Source organism: Euprymna scolopes, chromosome 12 (assembly GCF_053919585.1).
Source record: "Euprymna scolopes isolate OS-2025 chromosome 12, ASM5391958v1, whole genome shotgun sequence".
In the NCBI taxonomy this organism is placed as follows: Eukaryota; Metazoa; Mollusca; class Cephalopoda; order Sepiida; family Sepiolidae; genus Euprymna; species Euprymna scolopes.
The window spans coordinates 13,873,151-13,885,552 of NC_136493.1; the positions used below are offsets into that span (position 1 = coordinate 13,873,151).

The 12,402-nt window shown below is 35.3% G+C and overlaps 1 long non-coding RNA gene across 1 annotated transcript in view; it reads left to right on the plus strand.

Annotated features, from left to right (window-relative positions):
• LOC145291603 (uncharacterized) overlaps positions 1 to 12,402 on the plus strand; it is a 312,724-nt gene that overhangs the window by 224,601 nt on the left and 75,721 nt on the right. The window lies entirely within an intron of this gene.

A 12,402-nucleotide genomic window follows, 5' to 3' on the forward strand; every position in this document is an offset into this window, starting at 1 on the left:
CTTATTTTAATTAATATTTTTTTCTTGCATATTGTTAGCTTAAAGTATAATATTTCTGTGTATACATTTTTCCTTTTTTAAATAGATTTTGGTAGTCCTTTAAGTTAAGAATGCCACATTTCTCATTTAAGCATATTCTACACAGGTCGTCTAAATTTCCACACGGGCTGGCCTCTTGTATTTTTTCAGACTCGACTACAGGTTAGATCACCGAGTAATGAGGCAGTAGTGTTGTTTTACTCAGCGCTTTTGTTATTGAATGTGCGTTTTTGGTCTTAACTTCTTGTTTTTACCAAGTTCTTATCACATCTGATGAAGATAACCCAAGCAATGAAACATACATACAAAAAGAGCACAACCCCCCAAAAAAAACAATTAGAAGAAAGAATAATATTTGGTTCAACCCTCCCTACAACAATAACGCCCACACTAATATCCCAAAAGAATTCTTTAAAATAGTAGAAAATTCATTCAAGCATCCTCACAAATACATCTCTGTCCTAAATAAAAACTCTATTAAATTATTTTTCTCAGCCATAGCACAAACTATTATAAGCACTAATAATAAGAAAATAGAATCGGCGCAGAAAATAGTTAACGACAACCCAAGTCTAGCTCAACCAAACTGCAACTGTAACGATCCAAATAGCTGCCCACTGGAGAATGACTGTGTAAATTCAGACGTCATATATTCGTGTACAGTAACCGAACTTCCATCAAACACGACAGAAAATAAACAGATAGCCATCCCATAGAACTAGTTATTCCACCGAGGATCCGCATAACCCAACAAATTATAACACACTAATTGTACAACCGATCACACAACTGATAGGAATAGGCGATAATGAGCCAGAACACAGAAACTCAATTTATCTTCAGATAAACACACAAACCCCAAAATACATACCTACATAGGATTATCCTCCTTCCCCATAAAACCCAGAATTGCGAGCCATCTATAATCATTCTCTAGAGAGACCCTTAAAACTAAAACCACCCTATCTTACCTAGTAAGAATTTTGAAACTAAACAAAATAAATTTCTCATTAAAATGAAAGATATTAAGAAAATCCAAATCTTACAGCCCAGGATCTAAATACTGCATATTATGTAACACAGAGGCGACTGAGATTATAACGGCACCTAATAAATTGAACATTCTCAACTCAAAACCAGAAATAATCTCCTGTTGTAGGCATAAGAGAAAGTTCAAGTACGGAAATACAAATATTCCCGTTGAAACCACCTAATACTTAGCACATCTAACAATAACAATGATTAAAACATAACACCCTCCCTCGCTGCCCCTCTCCCCATATTTAATTTTTTTTTTTTTTGCAATCTACGCTAAGACTTGGTTATCAGCTGCGCCCGCCATTAAAACTTGAACTTTTTAATATAAACTATTATCACACCCCCTGAATATATAACGATTATTGAACTTTAATTTAAAAACTCCCTCCTTGAACCACGTGACCCCCGGCAAGATCGTACTAATGCTACAACGACTTTACTCATAGCTTCTCAGGCAATTATCCCTAACCAAATCTCATCCACGCTTGACATCACCTATTAAGCTACTACAAAACTAGCAATTAACACCAGTTACACCAGAAATATACCCTCACCGATTTAAAGGCCATAGCCTAATGAAAAGTAACTTAGAAATCCCCCCTCCCTGGGCCTCTAACTTATAAATAAGAAATGTTTCCTCCCTACCTACAACCCTCCTCCTACTAATCGCACTAATCAAAATTCCTCCATAATAATAAAAAAGCACATATAAACTTATGCAATTAAAATGATACTAACCTTTCAATCCAGAAATATGTATATATATAATATTTAAATTCACTGAAATTTACTTTACAATAAGGTCCTCCGACTTTCAGTCATTCAATATAGCTCTCTCACTCCGTCATCTACACATGCATATTCCAATCCATGCAGTTTGGCGGTCAGCAAATGCAGATCCAACCACCCCACACGCCAGCGTAGAGTATTCTCTACTCCCCCCCCACCAAGCAAACCTTGTTGCCACTATTAACTTTATTCTTTCATTTGAAAAGAATACAAATACCTGCGACAACTTCCAGAGAATGCCGTCACAGTTTTCGCACCAAACCTGAATTCTGCCATTTCATACACAAACGAGGAATAAAAAAACTTATCGCCCCGGCACAACTAACGAATACCAACTGAACTATATAAAAAGAAAAATCTGCAAGACAAACACGGATATTTAAACAGATTAGAGGTATGTCTACCCTCAACATATCTCTAAGAATAAGAAATCAACTCAAGTAAACAACACTCAGAAATTACTTTTTCCTCCTTTAGAAACAAGCATGTAAGTACTCTGTTGTTTTATGTCCTGCTCATTTATTAGATAGAAAGCTGGTCTTACTGATAGGGTATTCTCGTGACTTTATTGTGGACTATTACAGACTTTCTCCTGTAAACAAATATTAAAAACCCCAGGATACCACTTTCTGAACTCTTTGTTTCTGCCGGCAAACCACATTGTATGTGCGTATGCGTGAGTGTATATATGTGTGTGTATATATATATATATATATATATATATATATATATATATGTATGTATATGGATATATATATATATATATATATACATATATGTATATGTGGGTGTGTATATGTATGTGTGCATATGCACGACTCTAATCCCTTATACCTCATTTAAGTATCCAACACTGCCCCCTTGTAACGAAACTAAGAACTATTTATTTTTATAATTTCTTTTCTTTTATCTTATTTTATATATATATATATACATATATATATATATATATATATAATGTTTTTGCCTCTTCCTCCTTTTTTTGTTCTTTTTACTTTACCCTTCATCCTCTACCCCTTAAATATATTTCATGTGTCTTGGGTCTTGCCGTTATCTGTACCCCTTAATTTTACTCCAATTCTAGTAATTATTACCGTTATCATTATTATTATTATTATTATTATTATTATTATTATTATTATTACTGCTATTTTTTTAGTTAACATTATTATTGCTATTTTATTATCGTCGTCATCGCTATTATTATCGCTACTACCATCATTATTTTTATTATCATTACCACCTCCGTTATTACTGTTGTTATTATTAATATTGTTATGGTTAATAGTAAAATTCCCCTTATTACTCCACCACGCCAACCATCCATATCCAAAATTCTAATTTTGTCCTGTTAGACACCCCAAAGAATTTGCCACCCTATCTCTCTACCATTTCCTTATAAAAAAGAAAACATAGAAATATTGCCACATATTACCTAGACTATAGTATACTTTGAAATCCAGTATTATCGCCTTATAACTACCCACCCAGTCCCACCCCTTTCGCCTTAAATCACCACTATAATATCCCTCCCAAAAGTATACACTAATTCATAGTGATGTCATCTCGCTTGCATATGTAAGAAAAATGCCCCTCCATAGATAATAGACACCTTACACGCCGTTAAATTAGAACCACTACACATCCAGTTAAGTCCCAACTTTAACTCTAAACCATGTACTAAATACACTTAAGACTATGATAAAGACTCTATACACCTTTCTGCACTATATATAACACGCTCGTCCTTTATTAAGAATTCGACCCCCAACATCATCTATAATTTTAATTTGTTTTGATCTATTTCGTTCCTAATGAATCCAACGCTAGACGCCGCATCCCCACTATGCTATCTAGCATCTTCTCTACTCTTCTGATGAAAAGCATTAGGCTTCGAAATGCCTTGGCATAAAGAGTCTCTTCTATCCTCTAATCGATTGTATTCCCTTATTGAATAAATGAACCAATCTATATCCACCAATATATAGTTCTGTGTCTTCATTTCCAGCTCCTATTGTCTTCATATATATATATATATATATATATATATATATATATATATATATATATATATATATATATATATATATATATATATATCAGCAGCAGTAGTTCGTCGTATACTTTACAACTGTGTTGTAAATGCGAGGGCAACTCAATCGCTCTCTTAAAAGTATTACTACAACTCATACATATGTAGGTCGCCTTAGCAGGTGGAATTACTCGCCCCAGCAAATCCTTTATTCGTCCATTACCAATATATACACTCATGATAAAAAAATAGGCCAAGAGTGAAAGAAGGAAGAAATCGATTTTTCAATATTTTTCTATGAATTTTATATAATTTTAACTAAAAACAATCTATTTTGCAGATCATTAATATTAAAGCATATAATAATAAGTTGAAAAATGAATCCGTAATATGTTAGGATCGCATCTTGGCAAGGATATAAAAAACCGAATTGCAGGTTGGTTGGTTGGTTGTTTTTGTTTTACGGCATATCAACCCTTTTCGGATTATTTAATGCCGAATCCAACGATTTTGAAGAAAAAAATTTTAATGGTCAGAGTGGACCTGGGTGCAATGGTAATTAAAGGGTGGCTCCACACTCTCCAAAGCCCGCAAGCTGGGGCCTCACCACTGCATATAGTTTAAGGTCATATCCAGGACCCCCATCGAGGGACTTTTACATTCTGCAGGGAGGCAGTCGGTGTATTCTAATGCCCCACCGACAGGGCCGGTCGAATTGCAGGATTAAGGCAGTCCAAAATGGCTTACAAGCAGATGTTTGATATTTTAAGGAAAGAAAAAGTGAAAACATCTCTTTCTGTAGTGAAGCGAATTGGTAAAAGGTTCGAAGTCGAATGCTTGGTAAAAGGGAAATCTGGATTTGTTCGCCCTAGAGAATTCACGTTGAAGGACGACCACAGGCTTAAATGAACTGTTTTGAAGATTGAAAGAAAACCTCTGTTGACCATAGTAAAGAATTCAAGATAGGGGCTGGCAATTCTCTGTCTAGGTATACACTATCTAGACAAATGAATGAAATGGGATTTTATTCTAAAAAATATGTAAAGAACAAAGAAGTCATTTTTATCTAAGAAGAACATCAATGATAGAAATAGATTTTTCTCGTATTATGGCAAGAAACATACAGACTGGTTCAGGAATCTTTTCTTGTCAGATGAATCAAGATTTTGTCTTGTTAGTGATGCTCCCGAATTGTGCAATCGAAGAACTGACGAAAGATTTACACCAAGTTGCATAAAAATGGCAGGTAAACACGGGAATGGAGAGATAATGGTATGAGGAATTTTAATCCAGCAGGAGTTGGGAACTTATTAAATGTGAGAAATCAATAAATGCAAAGGAATACATTCGAATATTAGAAACAGGACTGTTACCAAGTATTCAGAAGTAGGGAATATCCCAGAACATTATTTTTCAACGTGGTAATGCCCCTGTACACACTGCTAAAGTCACAAAAATGTTTTTTTTTACACGGTGGTCACCACTAATTGATTAGGGATAAGGGTTATTGCAAGTACATTACGTTAGTGTGGAGATTTGATGAAGTGTTTACTTAAGGGGGCGTATCATTAGGAATTTGTTAACGTTGGACATGAAGACATCCAAGTTGTAGACAGGTGGGAAGCAGGCAGACGGAATAGAGTTCCACAGGCGTGCAGTTCTAAGAAAGAAGCTTTGTTCATGGAATCCGCGTTTTCATTTAGGCACAGATATAGAGTGGGGAAATTTTTTCTCAGTGGATTCAGCTAGACGGGTGTTTTTCGTGAAAGATTGGCGAGGGGGGACCAGAGATTGGAGTTCAGACGAGCACCTGCCATGGAAATAACGATAAAACAAGGATAGGCCCGCAACGTCTCTTCTGTGGGAGAGAGGTTGCAGGGTAGAGAAAAGGGCATCCCCCACTAAGCCACGAAGTCTATTTTGTACTCTGTCAAGGCAGGATAGGCTGTTTTTAGCAGCTCCTGCCCAGATATGGCAGCAGTATTTATCCTTGGACGTACTATGCTTTTATATAGATAGAGAATTGCATCAGTAGTGAGATATCTTCTGGAGCGGTAGAAGGATCCCTCCATCTTTCCAGCGACCTTGGCAACAGACTTGATGTACGTGTTCCATTTCAGATCAGGAGTAAAGGACAAACCCAGAAGCTTGTGAAAACACGGGACTTCTCCTAGACGAGAGCCATCCATTTCAATTGATGCCAGATGGGGATCAGAGCATTGATGATGTAAAGATAGGAGTTTGGTTTTAGATGCATTAAAGGTAACCAGCCACGACTTCCCCCACTGAACCAAGCGCTCGAGAATTCAATTTATGTGACATTTTGGCCAGTTAAAAGCCTCGATTTCAACCCAATCGAGAATATTTTGTCCATAATATCTCGTGCATTAGATGGAAGAACCCTTTCGAACAATGACAAACTGTATGAAGCTGTGCAAAGTGAATGGAATAGCATCTCCTCTACACAGTATTCCACTTTGGTTGAGATTATGTCTAAAAGGATTGATCTTTTAAAGATCTAAAAATGGAATGCGATTCTATTCTAAGCATTTATTAAAGTAAATGTCTTGTTCTGTGTTATTAGCCTCGTTTAAGTTTCCTTGTTCAATTGTTATTTGTTCAATATAGCTTTTAATGCAATATAATGTATAACATTTGTTTGGCCCATTTTTTTTTGCTCATGTGTGTATATATATATGTATATATATATACATTTATCTAAAGGTATGTATATACATATATGTATATATGTATGTATATATATACATACTTTACATATATATACATATACAAATATATATATATATATATGTTTAGTAGTGAATGCATATTACAATAGTAAAGAACACATTTGTTGTCTGCGTTTCTACAGTTGATTTAATAAGAATCTGATACGCTAAATATAAATATCGCATTGGTTTAGTTTAATTAGGTCAAGTTTTTTGAGCTATGACGATATGTCGTTTTTTACGTTTTTTGTTCACATGGACGCATGTATGGAGCATTTTCAGAAGTTTTTTGGGGTAAAATCGTATGTAAAATAACGGTTTTGATTAGAAAACGATTTCTAAGCATTCCATAAAGAATTCGTGAGGAATTTGTGCCTTTCAAATAAAAGAACATTATCAAAATGATAAAGAGAATACTATTCCTGCTACTGCACATCAAGCTCGGCTTAATCAAGCAGTTCATCACATTATTTTACTAGGATGCTGACTGCTTCACTTTATTGTGCTAGTTTTTTCCAGGACTGACTATGGGGAAATTGAAGACTGTTATCTTCTGATAACTGTCATCTGATTCGGTAGCGCATCACAGGTCCAATGTTCGAAAACTCGAACAAATTCAAACTGGAAGCGTGGAAGGCATTTGTTCTAGTTATGAAAGAAGTGTCTTAGCAAAAATAAGGCTTAAAACTATGCAGAACTTGACAACAACATGCTGACTGCGTTTAGAAACCCACCGTTGCAACATGAGCGTCAAGATGCACCGCCTATATTCATATATGGACCGGTTTCCTAGGAATCTGTGTTTAATGAGCGACGAGCAGAGGAGACATTCCATCAGGACCTGAATAAATGGAAACCCAGGTATCAGAGTTGCAGTGACGCAGTCATGATGCTAACTACTGTTGGAATATGAAGAGACACCTCCCTGCCGCTGGTAAACATGAAAAAGGACTAGTAGTTAAAACTGAAAAAGGAAAGGACAAGATATTCTAGCAAAACATATAAGAAATTTATAACTTAAAATATTGCAGCATTAAGAATTAAAAAACAATCTATTTATAACATAATATAATCAATTCTGAATGCTGCAATATTTTTAGTTATAAATTTAGTATATTTTATATTAGAATATCTTGTCCTTTTCTTTTCCAATATATGCAACTAGTCCCTTTCTGTTTCATGTTTAAGCTTAACCACTTACTTTTCATGCTCGCTTTTTTTATTATAATTTACACATATATTAATTTCTCTATATATTCATCTCTCTCTCTCTATCATATATATATATATATATATATGTATATATATCTGTGTGTATGTGTGTATTCATTTCTCTATATATACATCTCTGTCTCTCCCTCTCTCTCTCTCTCTCTCTATATATATATATATATATATATATATATATATATCTGTGTGTATGTGTGTATTCATTTCTCTAAAAAAGAATTATATGATAATATGAATGAGTAAACCGGAATGTCGCACGTGATGTACTCAATACTGAATATGAATAAACATCTTTCTCCCAACAATAAATTCATCGATTGTTAAGTTACATCTATTATGTCTCCTTTAATTTGGTTTGAAGAAATTCCGTTTTTCGTTTTATTTATTTCTCCGATTGGTAAATGATTATTTCCACTTTTCTATTTACCCGTTTTCCTTTCATTTTTATATCGAAAAACATATTTTCAATCAAAACAACCTACCTACGACATGCCCGACTCCTCCTCCACGGACAATCTCTTGGAGACAGGAAAGTAGGTTTCTAAGAATTCTGTTGGTAGACATGGACAACTCTATAGAAAAAGGTACGTATGGAATTAATGTGAGATTCAACAAACCATGAAGAGTGATATATATATATATATATATATATATATATATATATATATATATATATATATATATATATATATACATATATATAGGTATATATATATAAATATTCTCGCTCTGACATTGATATTAAAAGAGTACTTTCTCTGTCTAAAAATTATTAAAACTAACTTCTTAATATACTCAGTCATTTTTATACTAGCGATTACATGGAGGTTACCAATTTGCATATTCCTCTGCTAGAACGAGCGTTAATTACATGTTCATTTGATATTTTTTTTTTGAATGATTGAGTTCATTTTATTATTGCGCTGAATTCTGTTAATAAATAGTTACTATATTCTACATAATTGCGTAGACTGTAAGATTAAAACGTTCGAGCACAAGGAAATGTCTATCTATCTATCTATATATCGATTGTTTTCTTTAGTTTAGTACCCATCGCGGCGCATCAGGAAAAAGTTTCGCAAGACTCACTGCACTGACTTAGTCCACAATGCATTTCAGTCTTCATTGAACTGTAGAGAATCTAATGTCGATTTTATAAAATTATTTTTCAGATGATATTCATGGACGTTTTCAAGTGTATATTGTCGAACTTAGGATGCTATCTGTTGACTCTGAAATATGTATAAATTTGGAACCAAGACCTGTATTTAATTCATGAGGAAGCATGCCCTTTCGTCGACCATAACCAGATCAAATTCGTAGTAAACATTTACACACAGTCTTAACATGTCGACACGCGGGACCCAAAACGTTGTAAATCCGCCGCAAATGAAACAAAGACAAGAAATGGAGAGAAAAAATTAACTCGCTGTTTCAGGCGTAAACAAAAAACCTTTATTCTTCATCCTCCGGCCACGCTTTATTTCACCAACATCTATAACGGGATCATGTTCCTCTTGAATGTAACTCTTATCTTCGGTTTGCATACACGTTCTTTTTATAATCTTTTACTTTTTCTATGCCGTGACGTCACTTTTCACACGGATCAGCATTTGCATACAACTGCAATACGCATGCTCGCGATCTGCTACATTAGTAACTTTATGAGAACAGTAGTTCGAATAATCCAAATATTTCCAAATCTTATTTTGATTATAATCTATTACATGATTGGGATTAGCTAATGTACCTTACATGCAAGGAGAATAAATAATAATAATAAAGAAATTCTAGCTTATGCAGCGTCTTGTGACTATTGACTTAATACTGGTATATTTAAATTTTGAATAAGCGTGTGTATCCTATAAACATTTAAATCATACTGTGACGGTACCCTCGGGTAGGGGTCTCCTAAGAAGATTCCAACACCGAGAGCGCGTCTTGAAAAAAATAGATATAGGGTGCCAGCTGAAAGTTATTCAGCCGAGATAGCACCTGTCCAAGTTCGGATCAGTGATATCGTCGTGGAATACTTCGGTGACATTCACGTTAACAAATGCAAGGCAACGAAAAATGATGAGGAACACGACGACATTTATATAAGTGTTATAAACACGACAATTTATTTATAAAACAAGGCTGGAGAGAAAATAACAGAAAACAAAACAGGGCAACAAGACAATAATTCAAACAAAAAAAATCATGCAGACAATGTTATGGGATAAAGAAAGGGGGGATATCTGATACTTATAATTGTTCAAAGAATATCGTCTCTTATTCTCTTTTCCTTCCTTTTCTTTTCCAAATGGAAATCAATGAGGTGCATAAGTAATGTTCCAGGGGGGGTTATAATGAGAAATTTCAAGCAAATAAAGATTGTCCCTTTTCACTACTTTTTTTTCTAGGAGTCAATAATAGATTGTTCATGGGCCGGCCAAAGGGAGGGTCCAGTGATGGGGAGAATTATTTAGAGAGTTGCTTCTTTATCTCTTTCTTTTTCTTTTTATATGAGGCACATAATAGTTCAACGTAGTTAGCTATTTGTACGAGATGGGGGTTGGGCAATTTGAAAAGTGTACTTATCTTTCCTTTTTCCGGAGTTGCTGGTCCGTATTCCGACGGCGTGAAGTTTCACTAATATTCGTTTCTTGCTTTTCGTTTTTCTTTCCCTTTTGTTTGTTGATAAGCAATTCTCATGATTGACTTTTAAATTCCAACCGTTGCGTGCCAAGGTATGACCATTGTCTCCTTATCGGCGCGATGTGAGTCGACTGGGGTTTTTTTTTCTTCACCGTGCGATCATAGTCCAACTATCTCGTGCCAAGGTATATCGATTGTTTCCTTATCGGCGCGATGTGAGTCGACTGGTGTTTTTCACCATGCGACCTGGGTCGCGGTGTCTATAGGTCGAAGAGAAGAATCGCCACGCGTGTGATCGCGTCTGCGCTCTCAGTCCGACTGATTAAATTTCCCGATTTTTCTTTGCTTCCAGACCGGGTGGGGATGGGGATGTTGTATCAATGACATTCGGTCAAGGCTGGGGTTGGAGTGTGTCATCTCGATATACTGTTGCCATAACAACAAGGAAAACTGAGCCATTCCGTCTGGTCTCGCTTTAACTACGACTGATTGTGATATGAGAGTGTGGGGATTGTCTGCTTGATTAATATATATATATATATATATATATATATATATATATATATCAGAAATAAAGAGGAAGGTGGGGTATAGCCATTTCTCTTAACAATACAAAGAACCTAAAATTTTGGGTGTATTTATGAATTTATATCGAATACCTATTGATATATGGCATAACACATTGACACAATGGTTTCTGCTAGACCACTAAAGTTATCAATGCTGTGTGTAAATAACGCGATTAACGCGGTGCTTGCTTGAGCTTACTTGCTTCTGTTTAAGTTAAGTGCATAGAGGCCGAAATGTTAAGACTGATAGGCTTCAAACATGCTAACTTCCATTGGCGACGCGTTGCACCTGCATGCTAGCAGGTGTCACGAGGCAGGCAGTGCATTTTGAATGCGAACTGGTTAACGGAATGTTACCATCCACGCACATCTGAAATAAATAGAGGACGCGCATGCAGACAGCCAGAGAGTTCTTTAGTCAGACTCAAGTCAGTCAATCAGAACGAGAAAACCTTGCATTCACGATGAGAAAACAGGAATCTGAATTGATCCAGCGATTCTGAGCCCCTCTTGGGAATGAGGAAACTCCAGATGACAGGCTGTTACCAAATAATAATTCTCATGTCGTGTTTGTGGGAGCATGCATGAATCGTCGCGAGAGGGTACCGAACGAAGAAATGTGAAAAGGTACGTATCTTAAGATCTCCTTATAGGCTTTATGTACGTGATATACACACATGACTGTAAACATATACGTAGCGAAATAAACACTCACATGCATAACAGCGACACATGACCTGATCAGATCTAAAATGGGAATAACAGGTGCTGTATCTGCTCCCCGCTTATCTAGGCATTGTTTTCAGACTAATATTTGTCACTTGAATTAGACAATGCCTACCCAGGAAAATTTATGCTAGTAATTGACCAACGCTTGCTTCACAATCACAGACTCAAACAGTTTTCCCTTAAGGTATTCATTTACTCTCGAGACAGACAACAGTTGTTAAAATTTTATAAAAATCTGAGATATTTGAATTTTCACGAAGCGCTTCAACCCTGTCTTTTATCCATTTGCATAAAACTAAACTAAATTAAAGAACGCCCACTTATAAAATCATTACGATTAGCATCCATGATCGAAAATTCGTAATTATCGATCATGGCTACTAAGTTTAGGAGTAAATCGTGTACATAAGATTATAGGAATATGTAAATGGCGATATAATAATAAAACATATAAGTATTTGTTTCATTTTTACATAGTCAATTTCTTAGCATCTTCTGCTGATAAGGTGTAGCTGCCATTCATAGAAAATAATCTATATATCTATAAAAGTGAACGTGTCTGTCTGTCTGTGTGTATGTGTGTCTGTCTGTCTGTGTACATTTCCCT